An 18,875-nucleotide genomic window follows, 5' to 3' on the forward strand; every position below is an offset into this window, starting at 1 on the left:
TAGGCACTTGCCTACGAGGGCAAAGTTTGAGGAGTGGCAAATTTTGTCACTCCTCAAATTTTGCCACCCCTTTCTTGGGGTGAGGGGAAAGTCCCCCCTTTTACCTTTAAAGCAATGCTGCTGTGCAGGGGCAGTGAGGGAGAGCTCCTTCCAGCTCCCCTTCTCCATGCCAAATGACTGCATGTCCCCGCAGGCGCGTAACAATGATAGGGCAAGGGGAGACAGTTGTCTGGGGGCCCCACTGCCTGGAGGGGCACCCCAGAGGCACCTCATGTGACTCCCCATTGCCCCCTGCCCAGCCCCATAGCCTCTCAGCCACTTGCCCTCTTCGCCGTCTCTCCTGCTTGTTCTGCTGGCCGCAATCGAAGCAGCAGACAAGCTGCAAAGAGCTCCTTTTCTCCCGCCTCTCAGCTGATCGGCGGGTGGGCGGGGCTTCCACGGAGGTCTGGTGTAGGCCTCTGTGAAGCCTGAACTCCAGTAGGGCCCAAGCCAGCCAGGAAGGAGGAGGCAGCCAGAGAGGCCTCCACTGTTCTCTGCAGCAGAAGACCCCCTGCTGCCAGGTAGAGTGTGAACTCCTTTTTGTGGTTACCTTCCCCACCCCCCCCACCCGGATATATAGGGATCTGCTTGCCATAGGGCTTTGATATGGGGGGGGGGAGGGACTGAGAAGTCTCTGACTATTTATTTTTAAACAGCTTGGAAAATTTGCTGGCTTAAAAAAAACTATCTAAAAAGTCCTATAAGTGGCTTGTTTCATGGCAGAAAATTACAAAAACTTCTGGAAGAAACAGTATTATATTTATTTTATTCATTCATTCATATATTTATAAATGCACTTATGTTCAAGTTGTTTTGCAACCCAGAAGGTCTGAGTAAGAACTGTGAAGCATGTCTTCTGCTTTTATTTTATTTTATTTTTCTTGTGTGTGAACTGCTCCCCAATAACTTGCAGGGACTTCAGGGTAAATCTGGCCAACATGTGAATGCAGCACCTCTATTCCAGAGGAGATGTGTGTTAAAGGGCTTTAAAAGCCTCGTGTGAAAAACCTCCTGGAATCAAACTTGACTGAATCTGTTCAGACTTCTGAGAAAACAAACATAGGCTCACCCTGCATGGTTGAAAGTCTCCTTGGCTAATCTGCAGCGAGGGGGCCATTTTAATAATTAGCATTGCTAGTGTGTTCTAGGCATTAAAAGTAAAACAAATGTATAGTACTCAATGTATATCACTATATATTGTGACGTGTGTGTGTGTGTATTCAGTGAAATGTATTTCCAGGCAGCATACTTATTTTGGAATATCAGACTTAAATCCTTGGGGGCCTGGGGTGTGCGGAGGCCCTGGACTTTGAGGGGGGGGCCCATTTTAAAATCTTGACTCTGGGCCCACTCCAACCTTGCTACGCCCCTGTGTCCCCGTCTGCAGCCCGTTGTGGGCCTTTCACCGCAGGTGTGGAGAAATATCCAAAACAGGCTGCAGACAGGGGCGTGCAATCATTTGGGACAGGGGTAAGGAGGATAGCTGGAAGGAGCTCTCCCTCGCCACTCTGCCATGCAGCGGCATTGCATTAAAGATAAAGGGGGAAATTTTCCCCTTGCCCCACCACCACCCTTCCCACTGCAGCCACTGCCACCCCATCTCCCTGCCACGCAGTGGCATTTTAAGTAAAGGGGGGAACTTGCCCCTCACCCCCTCCCTGCAACTGCCGCTGTGCAGCCTTTGCTGCCCCCATCCCACCACACAGAAGCAGGTTTTAGAAGAAAGGGGGGGCTTTCTCCTTGCCATCCCTACCCTACCCTCACTGCAGCGGTGGGGGCGGCAAATCCTTGGCTACCTAAGGGTGGCAAAAGGTTTAATCCACTTCTCCCTGCCCACTGTCCCTCCTTCCCTGTGTAACCATTGCCCAGGAGGAGATGGAGGTGAGCTATTCAGTTGCTTCCCTTCCATGGAAAAGTGGGAAAGAACAAGGAACGGACTGAGAAAGGAGTGGGTGACAAGGGCAAATAACTTCTGATTCTCCACCATCAGCTCTCTGCTGCATGCCTACACATCTGTGACTGATACACCACCAGCTTTGACAGCAGCAGGAAAAAACCCCAGGATATTTAGCCTTGTTTCAGGAACCAAATCCCCATTTGTAACACTGCTTCCTATAGGGAAATAAGTCTAAAAACTCGGAACCTAAGACACAGTTTTCAGGAACCAATTGTGTCATATTGACTTCCTGTACGCGTAACTCACCATAAGTCCGTGCAATAGGGTTGGATACGGGGCTTCAGAAAGTGAGAGCCAGTGTGGTATAGTGGTTAGAGAGTTGCATGAAGAAGGAAGGACTTTGTGTTTGGAGAAGCCGCTGCCAGTCTATGTAGATAATACTGAACTAGATGGACCAATGGTCTGACTTGGTATATGGCAGCTTCCTATACTCCTATGTTCCTACAGTTTAAATTCTACATTAATGTACCAAATTACGTATGAGAAGGGGAATGGCACACCATAGAAGGGGGAATAGGAAATGCTTGTGCATGTCCCTAATCACATGTGAATCAGGCCAGCTCAGATATATCATCCCAACTGGCCTACTGTCCCTGGCAAATTGGGACAACTAGAGCATAAGATATACTGTAGTCTCCTAAACAGAACTGTGCCAAATAAATAAAATCAGAACTACGATTACATATTGAAATTAAGCCAGTAATATACAAGAGAAAAAGCCCTCCCCCAATCAAATCACCTAATATTTTGTAATTAATACAAACAAAAAAATTGAGCGGAAAGTTGAAAGATATGGTCATGCATTCCCTGGCAAAACAAACTACGTAGCTCTTTGGGGCCAAGTCAGTCACACTGCTCTGCTTGGGAAAATGCAATAAAATGGCAAATATCAAACACTTCTGACTGGAAAGGGCTTTTGAGAGGGTCGCCCTTCCCTGAGCCTGTTGGCAAGCGCAGCAACAAGTTGAAGCAAGGGAGTCAAGTCCCCAACCAGAGGCCATATTTCAAACCCCTGTGTCGCCATAGCAACCGGCTCCCTTTGTCATGTGTGCTTTGTTTATAACTGCTCGGAGTGCTGAGGGATGTACAAGGCACCACTGTGTGCGCACTGCTGCCGTCCTTTCTACACAGCCCTGCTTGTGTCTGAGCAGCCCAGCCTCATTTTGTACAACTAGAGCTTCTTGTGCCATCATGTCAGCTGGGCTCATGCAGAACGAAAGCTGCCAGAAGGACTGCTCTTTCACAAAACTGGTATCCTAAGAAGATGGGAAGACAAAATTACCTCTGGCAGTATTCTTAATACCTGGCAGAGCCAGGTCTTCTTCCAGCACTTGAGTTGCTGAGGAGAGAACCCCAACATTGGCGAGGCCTTTCAAAGCCACATTTGTCAGTGATGAGCTCTTTGTTGGCTTCCCGCCTCAGAGCTCTTTAGGAAGGCTCTCTTTTAGAAATGCTAGTTCCCTGTGATCCGCCACATCTCTAACTAAAAGCAGATTCTCAAGGACATGCCCATAATGCAAGGTTCAAACATTTTCTTGCACATGTCACAGTAAGTAGTCAGCTAGTCTGACATGCCCTTAGCTGTATGTAGATTTTTAAAAGATACATGACGGTTTGTTCAGATGCAGATTTCAATCCTGATCTTTTCCTTTTCCTTCTTTCCCCCTCCTCTGCCCCCTCTTATCCTAGGCCAGTGCATATGCATCAAAGGTGAAGCACACTTTTTATACCCATTAATCCACAGCAGAAGCTTTTGAGAACAGCCTGTGATGATGCTCAGTGGAGTGTGTGTGTCTGCGTGCGCTCGTGCGCAGAAACATTTCCTTTTGTTTGTCCTTAATATTCTGCCAATTATTTATTTACCTACCTATCTATCATATTTATATACCACCCCAAATGTACATCTCTGGGCAGTTAGGGTTCAGATGATATTCCGACCAGCCCATCCTAAATGCATGAGGGGAGGATGGTTCCCCCCACCTCCCATCATGTCATCATCTCATCATGAGGGGCAGGGGAGTTCATCTGAAGTGCTCCTCAATCACTTGTTTTCATACTACTTTTAAGATGGCGGGGGACTGGGTGGGGAGAGTCATTCATTCCTCCACTCTGCCCCTCACAAATTTAAAATGGGCTGATCCGTGTATTGTTCAAACCAGCCCATAATTACCTTGAGTTCTAATATCAGAGAGAGAGAGAGAAACTTCTATTTATTCACTTTCTTGATAACATGCATAATTGTATAATCCCTCATGTAGGCATATTTTTTAGCCTACTTTCCTTCAGGAAAGTAAAATTATGAGATCACCCAGGTGTGTGTGTGTGTGTGTGTGTGTGTGTGTGTGTGTGTGTGTGTGTATCCCTCTATGAACTTCACAATGGCTGGATCAATTTGAACCAAATTTGGCACGGTTGTAGGGACACATAGAGACACCTCAGTGGCATAGTTTGTGATAATGTCATCCACTCCAATTGAAGTTGGCAGAGGCATAAACGTTTGAGGCGCAAGTGGACTAACTTGTGAACCACCTAGCCGATTTGAACCAAATTTTCTACCGCTGTAGGGACACATGACAGCTCAACGGCATAGTTTGTGATGATGTCATCCACCCCAATTCAAGATGGTGGGTGCATGAATGTTTGAGGTGCAAGTGGGCTGTGAACTGCCTAAGCAATTTGAACCAAATTTGGTACAGTTGTTGTGAGTAACACATAGGGATACCTCAATGGCGTAGTTTGTGATGTCATCCACCCCAGTTCAAGATGATGGATGCATGAACGTTTGAGATGCAAGTAGAACTGATTGGATCTCAATTTGGTGCAGTTGCAGGGACATGTAGGGACACCTCAATGGCATAGTGGGTGTGGGCAGCGCTGCCATCAATATGCCAATGACACCCAGCTCTCCTATCTTTTAAGTCAGCAGACACCAGGGAGGCAGTGGATGCTCTGAACTGGGGCTTGGAGGCTGTTCTGGACTTAATTGTGCTGATGAGTCGGTGTTGACTCCTGGTGACCACAGACCCCTGTGGTGGTCTTTGACAGAATACAGGAGGGGTTCACCATTGCCATCTCCCACACAGTTATGGGGGCAAACAAGCTGAAACTTAATCCAGATAAGACGCAAGTGCTCTGGGTCAGTAGAACTGATCATCTGAGTAATGAGGTAAATCTGGTCTTGACTGGGGTCACACTTCCTCTGAAAGACAAAGTCGGCAGCTTGGGGGTGCTTCTGGACCCGACATTGTCTTTGGAGGCACAGGTGGTGGTGGTGTGCAGAAGTGCCTTTTACCAACTACAACTGATACGCCAGCCACGACCCTACTTGGAGAAGTTTGACCTGACCTCAGTCACTCATGCATTGGTAACATCCAGATTGGACTACTGCAATGCGCTCTGTGTGGGGCTGCCCTTGAAGACTGTTTGGAAGCATCAGCTGGTCCAAAATGCTGCTGCAAGGAAGCTCGTGGGTGCAAGTTATTCCATGAGTATTATACTCATCCTGCGGCAGCTTCATTGGTTACCGGTCTGCTTTAGGGCTAGATTCAAGGTGTTGGTCTTGACCTTTAAAGTTCTACACAGCTTGGGGCCGAGGTACCTGTCGGACCGCATTCGCCCATATGAATCTGCCAGGGCCCTCCACTCATCATCTCAGGCCCTGCTCATAGTCCCGCTACTAAGAGAGATCCGGTTGGCGGGGACTAGAGACAGGGCCTTTTCAGTTGTGGCCCCTCGGCTTTAGAACGCCCTCCCCGAAAAGCTTTGCTATGCTCCTTCTCTTAGTGTTTTAAAAAAACAACAACAACTAAAAACACACCTTTTTAAGGAGGCTTAAAATGGATGCTCCATCCATCTTTGGTTATATCTGGTAGGTTCTTTAGTTTTTAGTTTTTATAATTCTCATTTTTTAGCTTTTAAAATAACTTAAACCTAACTTTTAATTTGTTTACTCATTTTGTTTAATTTTATTACTTTTATTGTATACTGTATCTATTTTATTGTTGTGAGCTGCCCCGAGCAGTAGTGTACTGGAGGGGCGGGATATAAATATTTTAAATAAATAATAATAAATAAATAATAGTTTGTCTGTCAAATTCTCTGCCACAGGAAGTGGTGATGGCTACTAGATTGTATGGCTTTAGACAAATTCATGGAGGATAGGTCTATCAATGGCTACTAGTGTGGTGGCTATAGGCCACCTCCAGCCTCAGAGGCAGGATTTCTCCAAATACCAGTTGCAGGGGAGTAACAGCAAGAGAGAGGTTATGGCCTCACCTCTTGCCTGTGGGCTTCTCAGAAGCATCTGGTGAGCCACTGTGTGAAACAGGATGCTGGACTAGATGGGCCTTGGGCCTGATCCAGCAGGGCTGTTCTTATGTTCTTATGATGCCATCCACCCCAATTCAAGATGGCAGACACACAAGTTCCAAGTATTGCGGGGGGGGGAGGATCTGTACTGGGACTAGTGCTCTTTGTTCATCAATGATCCGGAAGTTGGGGTAACCAGCAAAGTGGCTAAATTTGCAGATGACACTAAACTATTTAGGGCAGTGAAATGCAAAATAGATTGTGAGGAGCTCCAAAAGGATTTCTCCGAACTGAGTACCCCAGTGGCTTGTGGGTTGGTGGGGGGGGGTCATTAGCACATGGGGTGCCATTAATTCTCGCAAAACCACAAGCCAGTAAAATAAACTCAGTTTATTTTTTTTTAGGAATTTCTGGATTTTTAGACTCTGATGTGTAATGGATCTTCATAGCGATTCATTATGATAAAAAGTCATAACACACCAAAGAGTCTTAACACTTCAAAAATTCCTAAAACAAAAACTGAGTACCCCAATGGCTTGTGGGTAGGGGGGTAGTTGGCACCCAATGTGCCCTACCCCCCAACCCACTTTGGACCACCTTGGCACTACCCACAGGGAGTAATGGGGCCACTTTGAATCTCCATTATTCCCTATGACACAAAAAATGAAATCACTCTAAATTCAAAACTTCCTTTAAACATTACCCCTTTGCCTAATCCCTCTAGGGTTTGGGTGGTAGTTGCCACCCATTGGGCATTATCACCCCACCCACTCTGGTGCCACCTGGCCCTTTAAATTTCCCCCTAATTGATTCAAATCCAAATCAAATTGAATACAATTTGAATCAAATCTGGGCTGATTTGAGGGGGCAAGATTCAAGGTCGAATCAAATCTGGCTGATTCCATTTGACCTTGAATCAAATAGCAAAAAATGATTTGTGCACATTTCTACCCTAGAGAGTGTGTACCACACACTGAGAAACTATTTCCGCCTAGAGTCAACTAGGCGCCTCTACAACACACAGGTATTTCCGGGCAGACCATCATTCGTGTCAGAGTGTGGTCTGTAGGCACATAATGCAGCCACATTCCTGAAGCTAAGCAGGTTTAGGTCTGTTCTGTTCCTGGAATAGAGATTGCCATATAACTGGATCTCCAATATTGTGTTGCTCAATGAAGAAAACAAAAAGGGAGTCCGAACATTGCTTTTAAAAAAAATGTTCTCGGGCTTTTGCATCAGCTTGACTGCAGGAAACAGGGACTGCCATGTGCATAAAAACTACAACCTGCTTCAGAACAATTGGGTTGTTGTAAGGGAGGAGGGGGAAAGAAGCCAGGAGCTTTGTCTGGGCTCTCACTCTCCTCAGAGCTTTATTGAGTGTGGGATGCTTTGCCCTTTTCTCCTCCCTTGTGCAACTGCTCTGATTCTTCCGTTTCTGCTTGTGTGTTCTGGGGAGGCGGGGAGGGGGCAGCGAATGTTCTGCACAATGCAGTGAATATCTCAGAGGACAGGTCAAGCATTCTTAAGCAGCTGCAGCCTGAGAGATTTTCTCTTTGATTCCCAAGTGGGGCACAAAAGCAAGAGACCCTCCCTGACCCTCCCACCGGCACTGCTACACTCTGCTAAACAAAAGCCAAGAAAGAAAAGGCTGTGATGACAGGCAATGGTTTAGTTGAGGGTTGCTGAGTGGCAGCTTCTCTGCATCTTACGGCTCATTGATATGCTGCGAGCTGTAGGCACCAATCTATGGTGCTTGAAGTACGCATTTGGTGCTCCTTTTGCCCATCCAAAAGGTGCCATCTAGAAAGGAAATGTATACTTGCATGTAGTTTAGGGCACTTCAAGGCCTTCCTTGCAGACACTATAATGTCAGCTTAGCTGGAGCATAGCTCTGCTAATAGAGTGGTGGTGGGGAATAGAAGAAATAATGGCAACTCAGCGGGCTGTTACAGGCGAAAGGGGGGAATCAGAAATCTACTAGCTGTTTCTCCTTCCAGCTGTCCTGCCAGCTCTTTGACCTTGGGGAACAGTGCCACCCACCCACAGAGCCTCACTTTTCTCCTTTGTAATGCCAGGTGAGTCCAGAATAAATCAGAAATCATCCATGAGTAAAGGTGCTGGTTATCTATATACATAATTCTCTAAGGCATACCCATGACTAATTCCGTGCATGGCAGCTCTCGTGAGAGTTCCCGAGCAGAATCACAGTGGTGATTGGGCAGTGGGGATTCCATATGCAGATAGGGAGGAGGAGCCTGTGATGGTTAAGGTCAGTTGGAATGCAAGTATTACTGGTTGGAAGATGTTCTTGATTGCAGAGGAGAGGAATCAATATATATAAAAGGATAGTAGGCAGAGGTCTGTGAAGAGAGGGGTCGTAAGGGAGGAAAGAGCCCCTTCAAGAGAAGGAGGCTGCCACTGTGTGAATTAGATGAAGAAACAAGATGAACAAAATCTGTTAACTACAGAAGGGGGGGAGAGAGCAGGGGGAAGGAAGGAAGGAAGGAAGGGAGGGAGGGAGGGAGGGAAGAGCAAGTGGAGGAGAGAGAGAAAGAATGGAGAGGAAGAGAGAAAAAAGGAAGGGTGAGGGACTGGCCCGAGCCTGTCAGCCGCCTGAGGGGAATGAGTGGCTATGGGGGCACCTATTGGCAGCAAGGAAGGGCCCAGTCAACCACACTGTTTGGGGCTACCGAGGCCATTGTTGGAGGGAGGCAGGCAAGGGACGGGCCTGGGCCTGTCATCGGCCTGAGGGGAATGAGTGGCTATGGTGGTGATGGCAGCAAGGAAGGGCCCAGTCAACCACTGCTCCTGTGGGGAGGAGCAGGAGCAGGGCTCAGGTGAGGGTGGGGAGGTCTCTGGGGACAGGCAGCTGCGGACTTGCCAATAGGTACCAGCAACGCTGCAGCCACGACCAAGAGGGGTGAGGGGGATGGAGTAATGGGATGGAGAAGTGACCAAGAGGGGTGAGGGAGATGGAAGCAATAGGATGGAGGAGGAGCTGGAGTGTGGCTCAGGTGAGGGTGGAGAGATCTCTGATGTGTTGGGGGTTGTGGCAAGAGGTGAGGGGTGCAATCAAGTACTAGCATTCAGATGCTCTGCACAGGTTAAGCTAGTTACCTTTAAAGCCCTTAACAGTTTGGCCTGTTTCCAAGGTTTTCTGCCCTCCCAACAAGGCTGTCAGGGAGGGTGGTGTTTGCTCCACGTGCCTATGTTGAGAGAGGCTCAATGGTCATGCACATGGGACAGGGCCTTCTCTGTTGTTGCCCCAGGCTCTGGAATGCTCTCCCAGTGAATGTCTGCTTTTTGACATCTGTGGCTGCTTTTAAAAAACTAAAGACCTTTTTATTTGTTCAGGCTTCCAGGTTTCCAGGTCTCTCAGCTCTCCTGCTTCTGTTGTCTTTTCTATGGTTTTTGGTGTTTGGGGTGTTTTTTGGTTTTTATTGTTTAACTGATTTTAAGATTTTAAATTATTTGTATGAAAATTTATTGTATTTTAACTTTTGTAAACCACCCTCTGATACTTTATAAAAGGTGGTATAAAAACTGAGCAATAAATAAATAAATGGCTCAAATATCATACTGCATTACTTAAACACTATTCACACATTGCTTTCAATATACATACAGTCTGTGTACAGTGTATACAATCTGTGTAGAATGTGTGTACAGACCTGTGTGCAGATTCATATGCATGTACAGTTATTTAGAAATTATATTTATAATTTATTATTTATCTTTATATCCTGCCTTATATAAAATCCCAAGGTGACTAACAAAAATCAAAAGATAATATGCTGAACACAGATTACTAAATATTAATAAGAGCTGGTATCCAGATTAAGTTACTCAGTAGTATTATGCAAGTGTTACTCTAAAGGACTACTTAATTTCAATAGGACTTCAGCTGAGTAATTTAGTCTGGATGTCAGACAAAAAAAAGTAACAGCATATTGCGACCATAGGAATATATGATATAACCACATCATCAAATCAGCACAGCAGTCAGACCAAAGGAACAGGGGAACAGAACTGCCTTTTCTTGCCACTGAAAAGCAGACAAGTTTGGGAGGTAACAAACAGCCACAGGGAAAATGTTCCGCAATCTGGGGCCAGTAACAGAGAAGGCCCTGTCCCACCTGCATGGCAACTGAGCCTCTTGTGATGTTGGCATGTGAAGCAGAGTGCCCTCTGCTCATCTTGTAAGATGGGCAATCACTTGAGGGGAAAGGTGGTTCTTCAAATACTTGGAGCCAAAGCCATTAAGGGCTTTAAAGGCTATCAGTGGCCCTTTGAATAGGGCTCAGAAACACACAGGCAACCAGTGCAGCTCTTCAAGGATAGGAGTAAAGTGCTCCCACAGTGTGGACCCAGGGAGAACTCTGACCGCCGTGTTTTGTTGTAGCCGAAGTTTCTGGATACTCTTCAAGGGCAGCCTCATGGAGAGTGCATTGCTGTAGTCCAAGCACAACATGACGTTCAACACATTACGTTCAACACACGTACAGTACTACACTTTGTATCTGTACCCTGCATTTCAGGGGGACCACACTCAGATTCAATTTTAAGATAAATGCATGTACAATCATGAACAAAAACGTGTACATGTGTACTACAGAGGACATCCCCCCCCCAAATGTTGTGATTTCCCTGTCTTAGGTTTAGTCAGTTTGACCACTCCCGAAGAACTCCATGTTTAGCTGTAAGACTAGGCTCCAAGAGGGGCCCTGAGCCACTATTAAATGTTTGTAGGCTAGTAACTTTTCTGGAATTTAGGGAGCTGCCTAAATTCGTACTGAGCCTATCTAGCTCATGTTGGAAGTTCAGCTCAAAACTGTTTACATCAACTGGCAGCAGTGCTTTAGGCTTTCAGACAAGGGTCTTTCCCAACCCCACCTGGAAATGCCAGGGATTGAACCTGGGACTTTCTGCATACCATGCAGGTGCTCTTCCACTGAGCTATGGTCCTTCCTCAGGATGCATTTGACTGATTTGCACAGCTAAGGGCTTTATTAAAAAAGCAGACCTCCTCAAATTGTTAATATGAAGTTTGACTTGGAGATCTAGTTCAACACAGCTTTGTTTCCCAGGTGAACTTTTTTTTTCCCTTAAAGGAAAAAAGAAGTAAAACTTGAAGTGCCTGACAGCCCTGGGGAGACAACCCTTCTATTCATCCATAGCTCAGCTAACAAGCAGGCAGCCAATTCTCTCCCTACCTCTTGAAAGCAACTCAAAGCTTTGAAGCTGGCATCACCTGTCCAGGATGTTGACAGCCATTCATCTTTGCCTGTGCAGCCGCTTTGAAGTCTTCTTGTGCCTCTGTTCTTAAAAACTCCTTGGGGACCACAATATTAAAAGAGAAGCGTCACGAAGTATGTTTTCTGTGATTATCTGTGTAAATATTTAATAGTTATGCTTTCTCCCCCACCCACTCCTTTCAGTTTGCTAACTAATATGAGTTTATATAACACAGATCAAGAACAGAACAGAGACAAGTGTAAAGGCCTGCTGGTGTGCTGCATGGTCAGCATCAGGGCACACGTGTGCCCACCATTTCCCAGCCAGTTCACTCTGGATGGAGTATTGGTCTTGTGGTAGCGAGCATGAATTGCCCCCTTTGCTAAGCAGGGTCCACCATAGTTTGCATTGGAATGGGAGACTAAATGTGTGAGCACTGTAGGATATTCCCCTTAGGGGATGGGGCCATAGCTCAGGGGAAGAGCATACCTGTTGGGATGCCACCTTACCTGGTTGCCGGTGTGGCCCTGTAGAGTCCAGCAGAGAGCGTGGCATCCCTCCTTTGAGGCTTCTGTTGTCCCCTGAAGGGAGCCAGAGTGAAATGGTTCCAGGCTGGGTGGGTCCTGGTGGGGTTGAGCAGGAGAGGCAGGGATTGCTACAGGGAACAGCTCCAGTGGGGCAGCCATGTTCAGCGTGGCAGGAAGCAGGAAATGAGACCAGGGAGGGGATGGAGCTTGGAGTAGTAGGCTTTAAGCCCTGTCAACTCTGTATTGGGGCATTTAAAGCCAAGGCAGCCAATGATGAGGGCTGCTCTTGAGCATGGGAGTTGGAAATTCCCCTGGAGAGGGAACTGGCTGGATGCAGCAAGCCAGGAGGAGGGCTGAGAACCAGGAAGCTGAGAACCAGGAGGAGGGCTGAGAAGCCAGGAGGAGGGCTGAGAACCTCCTCCCCTGGTCCACTCTGAGGCTGACCTTGTCTATTCCCATCCTAATTCTGGGATCAAGAAAGGCCAGGAACACACTTCCTCCACCTTGGAGCCTTACAATACCCATGCAGCAAAAGGTCCTAGGTTCCCTCCCTGGCATCTCCAAGATAAGGCTGAGAAAGACTCCTCCCTGTAAGCATGGAGAAGCTGCTGCCAGTCTGTGTAGACAATACTGAGCTAGATGGACCAATGTTCTGACTCAGTACATGGCAGCTTCCTATGTCCCTAAGGTCCCACTGGCTATGCCAAGAACATTTGTCCAGTTCTCAGCAAGGTATGACATTTGCTACTTTAATAAAGAGGGAGGAAAGAATGAGGGGCTCACAGAGAACACTTAGCCTGCCCCTGCCCCAAACAATTTCAGACCTTAAAGAAGAGGAACTTGATTCATCCCTCTTCCCTAGACTGCAGTGTCTTTCCGGGGATAAAGAAACTAGACACCTAAACCGTTTTTCAGGCTTTCTCCTCACCTGCTGAGCCTTCACCTCTCCTCTCCCACTTCACCAGAGGAGGGAGGTTTTATCTGTTAGCAAAGGGAAGCCAGTCCATTTTTTGATCACTGCTGTGAGCAGGGTTGCTTCCAGGCTGAAGCTAGCTGCTGTCATCATCTAGAGGAGTTTCCAGATGGATAAATATTCAGTTTTAAAATGAAAATTCTTACCTCTCCTGATGATGTCCTTGGCTGTTGCACAATTTTACAGCGCCCTCTGCTGGCCACTTGCTGCCCATCCATGATGAGAATGAATAACGTCTCAAAAACCTCAGCTCTCATGGATTGGTAGCAAATGGCCAGCAGATGGTACTGTGAAATAGCACAATAGTCAAGAATACTATCTGGATGATGAGTAGAAAAGGCAGTAAGAATTGTTTTTCAGTTGAGTATTTCTAGAAGATTGAGTATTTCTGGAAGATGACAGAGCCTAATGCAACAGGGTGGCAGACAAAGAAAGAATTCTTCCTCTTTGTGAGCCAAAATTCCAAAAGAACATCAGGGTCACTCAAATTTTCTAGATATGATTGCAAGAGGAAAATAAATTCATGACTAATGCTTGAACAAAAGGGCCACTCTGAACACAGGTAGTACTATTCTATAGAGAAATGGGAATTGTTTGACTTCCCATATTTTTCCCCCATGGCTTACCTCCGTATATACCATTTAACATCACTACATATGAAACAATACTCTTACTTGTAGAGAGATGCCACTGTAGTGCCTTGAATGAATGTATAACTTCTGCTTAAAGTAATGTTACCTGAAGACTAAATATAAATGGAAGATGGACAAAGAGGAAAACATCCAGCTGAGCAGTATCTACACCAGCACCACTCTTTTAATGTTATACAGTTTAATTATATCATGTTTATGCTCACAACATAGGTAAGTCACTATTATCCCTATTTGACAGGTAAGCAGTTGAGGCTAAGATACAATGAGCCCATTGATATGGGGGTGGATGGGGGCGAGTAAAGAGCTCTTATTCTGATCTCCACAGATGCAGAATATCCATTGGGTCTGCAAGTCCACCACCCAGATGAGCACAACAGCTCTGGTCTCCATTTTTGAAATTGGGAGCTGGGGCCTCCAAGGATCGGAGTCTGGATATTTTTAATTTTGAATTGCTCTTTAGGTTTTTTTGTTGCTATAATTTCTAGATTTTTAATTTAAAATAAATAAATAAATAAATAAATCCTGTTTTAATAGCTGGTTTTGTTTATCTTTGTTTTTGAAAAACACCTGAAGACTTTGGAGTCAGGTGGTATATATATAAAATTTAATTAATTAATTAATTAATTGACCAGCATGCATTGCACTACCAGGAGACTGTGAACCCTCATTACATAATCAGGTGTCCCCTGATTAGCCACAAAGGGGCAGGCGGTGGAGCCAGCTCTTCTGAAGGTATTGCAAACAAAGCATCATAGAGTGTGCTTTGCAGAGTGGCACATTCACAAATGCCAGTCCCTGTGTCCACAGCACTCTATTACAATTATGGCTGATGCCTCCCGAGACCTACTACCAAAAGCAAATGCAAGCAGATGAACAAAACTTCATGGTAGGCGTGCTCACTTTTTTGTCCTACCTGGGTTAAGAACAGGGTAGAGGATTTTGGTAACCCAGATTTGAGTAATCTAGGTAGGAGGGATTCCCATGGGTTCACATGAACATGAATCCTGGCTATACTGCTTCCTACCCTCTTTTTCCTGGTTGTGAGAATATGCTCACTGACTTGTTCAAGGCCATGCATAAGGAATCTGTAGCAAAAGAAGATATGAAATCCAACACACTATGCTAGCAGTTTGCAAATGTTCCACTATCGGGGAATATTTCCCTCATTTTGTGCTAGAAAACCTACATATTTGCCAAGGAATCTCAGTGTGTTACAGAGCATCCCGGAACATATTGTAAGTTACTCCATTCATGTGAACACTGGCAAGGCCTACTTGGAGGAAAGTGATTCATTTTTGCAGCAGAATCAGTGTGAGTGACTGAGCTATATGATCTCCTTGGGGCCCTGGACAGTCCTAGGCCCAGATGGCCAATAACCAGAGACTGTTCTCAGTTCACTTGTACTTGTTATTTCCCCAGTCTGAGTTTTTCTGCCCTAGACTTTTTCCTATGAGTTATAAGCAATAAATGCTTCTGTTATTAGAAGTCTGGTGTGGGTGGTTGTTCTCACATATCTAATACTTTGTAAACAAAGGTGGATATATTTGCTACAGAGACACCCTGAAATTACATCCTCCACTTGGTTCACATGGCCAGTCTCATCCAGAGGCCTTCTGAGCTTGCCTCTTAAAGAAGCAGTGTACAACAGAATGGAAGGTAGCAATAAAGCATGTGCAGTTGGCACAACAAAATGCAGCTGCATGCATTTCCTAACCTCTGTTTGCCTTATGGAAAATCAAATAATGCCCTCATAACCTTGTTTTTCTAGCCTGGTTAAACAAAATGTGATTAGACACATCTATTCAGCAGACCCTAACCAGACTGACAAGACTCTGATGAATGGGAATGGCCTCAAGCGCGGGACCCTTTCTTTTCATTGTCTGTGACTTCCCACATAAGCTGTCTTTCATGCCCTAATTCTCTATGCTGGCCCACAAGCATTTTGGACTGGAGTGTTTTGACAAGTTAATGAAATTTGCTGTGAACTGGGCAGCCTGAACCGAGATGACACCATCCACTAAATTATGCAATGCGAATGTCAATGTAGCCTCTCCGATAGTCTGATTGTTCAACACTGATGGAGTAATTTGGGCCTCAAGTGGCCATTTCACCAATTTGATTAGATTGTGTGACTGTTTCTGTCAGTCTTTTTAGTCTCTCTTTTCCCAGGACATGAATGACCTGCATCATTTAACAAATTGGAGAACACAAATCTACATTGTATTTAGCGAAATCACGATTCTGTGATGAGAAGGAGCTGGACGATTCTGGGAGGTGAATGTCTTTAGAGGGCTCTGGACCTGTTGAAAACAACCTTCCTGGTGCAATTAATCTGAGACACCCTTTTCTTCCAGAAGTCTGCAATGCACTTGGGTTGGGGCTGGAGAGGAACACGCGAGATTCCCTTTGCCCATATGGGGTCAATGTATTCTAATAACTAACTCTGAGGAATTGGCAAATGAAAACCAGGTTCCCAGCTTAATCCTGGTGCTTGTTTACCTATCACATGGAACTCTTAAATGTATATGGCTAAGAATGCAAGCTGTGCAACAGGAAACCCCCAGTTCAAATTTAGCTTCTCCCTTGAACTCCTTTTGCAGCCTCAGACGACCTCTCTCTCAACCACAGTCCCACATTTGCAATATGGAGATAATGACTGAGAGCCTTCTAGCAGGGTCTCAATCTACAGCCGTCCAGCTCGGTTAGGCTATAACGCCCATCGTCTCCAGTCACAACGGCCAGTAGCCAAGGATGGTGAGAGTTGTAGGCCAATATTACAAATATGATGAATATGACCCCTGCCTGACAGGGTTATAATTAATATTGTTTTAACAGTCTTAATGCTGTTTTAAAATATTGTTTTAAAAAATTATAAATTGTTGTAATGTTTAAAACTTTTTGTTTTTGTTTTAACTAATGTTTTACTTTTTCTGGGTTTTTTACATTTTGTTGTAAACCGCCCATAGATGTAAGTTTTGGGCGGTATAAAAATATGTTAAATAATAAATTAAATTAAATTAAATTAAATTAAATTTTTGGGATTACTGAAAGCATGCATGTTGAATGCTCTCAAAGTATCTATATATTTATTTCTTTTAGCCGGGCGTGCCAGCGTGGGGGTGGGGGGTGGGGGATCAGTGGCGGTGGCTGGGCCGGCTGGAGGCGCAGATGCTCTGCACCCGGCCCAGCTAGTTATTATTATGCTGTTTACACACAGCGTACCACATATAATTGACTGGATCTGGTACTTTATCGGGCCCTTTCCAAGGGTCTAGGATAATCAAAGAAAAATTAAAGATAGCATCGTAGTGTTCATGCTGTCCCAAGTAGTGTGGCCTTCTGTAGTTGATGTGTTGTAATTTTATCGATGCTCAAGGTGTCAAGATGGTGTTCAAGTTCTTTTGGTACAGCACCACGGACACCAACAACTATTGGCACCACTATTGTTTTCTTATTTCAAAGCTGCTCTATTTCAATCTGAAGGTCCTTTAGTTATGTTCTCCAATTGTTTTTCGTTGACTCGTCTGTCCCCTGGGATTGCAATATCAGTTATCAGAACCTGATTCTTCTCGATGACTGTCAGATTCAGTGTATTGTGCACTAAATGCCTATCAGTTTGTATTAGAAAATCCCAAAGGATTTTTGCCTCCTCATTTTCTGTGACCTCAATCGGATGATTCCAATAATAATAATAATAATGATAATGATAATCAAAAAATCCACAACAAACAACAAGTGCCTCCTTTGTAAAGAAGCAGATGAAACAGTGGACCACCTAATCAGCTGTTGTAAAAAGATCGCACAGACTGACTACAAACAAAGGCATGACAAGGCAGCAGGGATGATACACTGGAACATCTGCAAAAAATACAAGCTACCTGTAGCCAAAAATTGGTGGGACCATAAAATTGAAAAAGTTGAAGAAAATGAAGATATTATGGGACTTCCGACTACAAACAGACAAACAACTGCCACACAATACACCAGATATAACTGTAGTTGAGAAGAAAGAAAAACAAGTTAAAATAATCGACATAGCAATACCAGGGGATAGCAGAATAGAAGAAAAAGAAATAGAAAAAATAACAAAATACAAAGATTTACAAATTGAAATTGAAAGGCTGTGGCAGAAAAAGACCAAAATAATCCCAGTGGTAATTGGTGCCCTGGGTGCAGTTCCAAAAGACCTTGAAGAGCACCTCAACACCATAGGGGCCACAGAAATCACCACCAGCCAATTACAAAAAGCAGCTTTACTGGGAACAGCCTATATTCTGCGACGATATCTATAACAACAGCAACAACATTGACAATAAAATTCAGCCATCCCAGGTCCTTGGGAAAGACTCGATGTCTTGAAGAAACGAACCAGTCTATAACACCTGTCTGACTGTCTAAACAAGAAATAATAATTGTTGTTGTTTTGTTTTGTCTTTAAAATAAATGCAATTGACTGTAATTTGACATTATTGTTTTTGTTTTGTTTTGTTTTTTAAATAAATGCAATTGACTGTAATTTGACCTTACTCACATTAATAATATTTTCATGCAGCTTTTCTAAAATACATGCATCTAAGATATGCAGATTAACTATGACTCCAGCTCACTATGGCCCTCAGGTTTGAACAAGGTGCCAACCCAGGGTGTGTGTGTGTGTGAGAGAGAGAGAGAGACCATAGGCTCTTTCTTTCTGAATGGCCAAGGGTTGGTGCACCCTCAGAGGTAATGAATGGTGTCCCAATTTAACGAGATGTCATGATGTAACTAGACTTGATGTCTCCTTCCTGACAGGATGGCTTGCTGTTGTCAAAAGGCTACCCATGTGAGTATTTTATGGAGAGAAACTGTCTCTTGTGTAGGTGGTCTTCTCTACAGGATGCCAATTATTGTCCGTCATACCTCAAAAGGACTGTTCCTTTACACACAAGAGCCAAAGCAGATGTCACATCCCATTCCCAGCATCCAGTTAGCCCTTCTGCAGCTATGTGGGATAGCTAATATCCTATGTCCTGCTTGGTGACAGAATGCATTTCATCCAGTACCAATTGCATCGCTCCCCTTTGTATCATCAAGATGAATTTAGTCATCAATCATAAGATACTTGGTTTACACTGGTGTGTGTGTGTGTGTTGTGAGGGACAAAGATGACAGTACTGAAGCCATCCTTGGTCAAATCAACAAAA

The 18,875-nt window shown here is 44.8% G+C and overlaps 1 long non-coding RNA gene across 2 annotated transcripts; it reads left to right on the plus strand.

The window, feature by feature from the left end:
* Positions 1-487: 487 nt before the first annotated feature.
* LOC128348980 (uncharacterized) lies at positions 488-14,223 on the plus strand. 2 transcript variants are annotated; one of them, XR_008318467.1, is made up of 3 exons: positions 488-560; positions 8,302-8,379; positions 9,659-14,223. It is a non-coding gene; the product is annotated as an uncharacterized LOC128348980 (long non-coding RNA). The 2 variants fall into 2 exon arrangements; XR_008318466.1 differs by lacking the exon at positions 488-560 and having other exon boundaries at positions 6,652-8,379.
* Positions 14,224-18,875: the final 4,652 nt, after the last annotated feature.

Source organism: Hemicordylus capensis, chromosome 3 (assembly GCF_027244095.1).
Source record: "Hemicordylus capensis ecotype Gifberg chromosome 3, rHemCap1.1.pri, whole genome shotgun sequence".
Lineage (NCBI taxonomy): Eukaryota > Metazoa > Chordata > Lepidosauria > Squamata > Cordylidae > Hemicordylus > Hemicordylus capensis.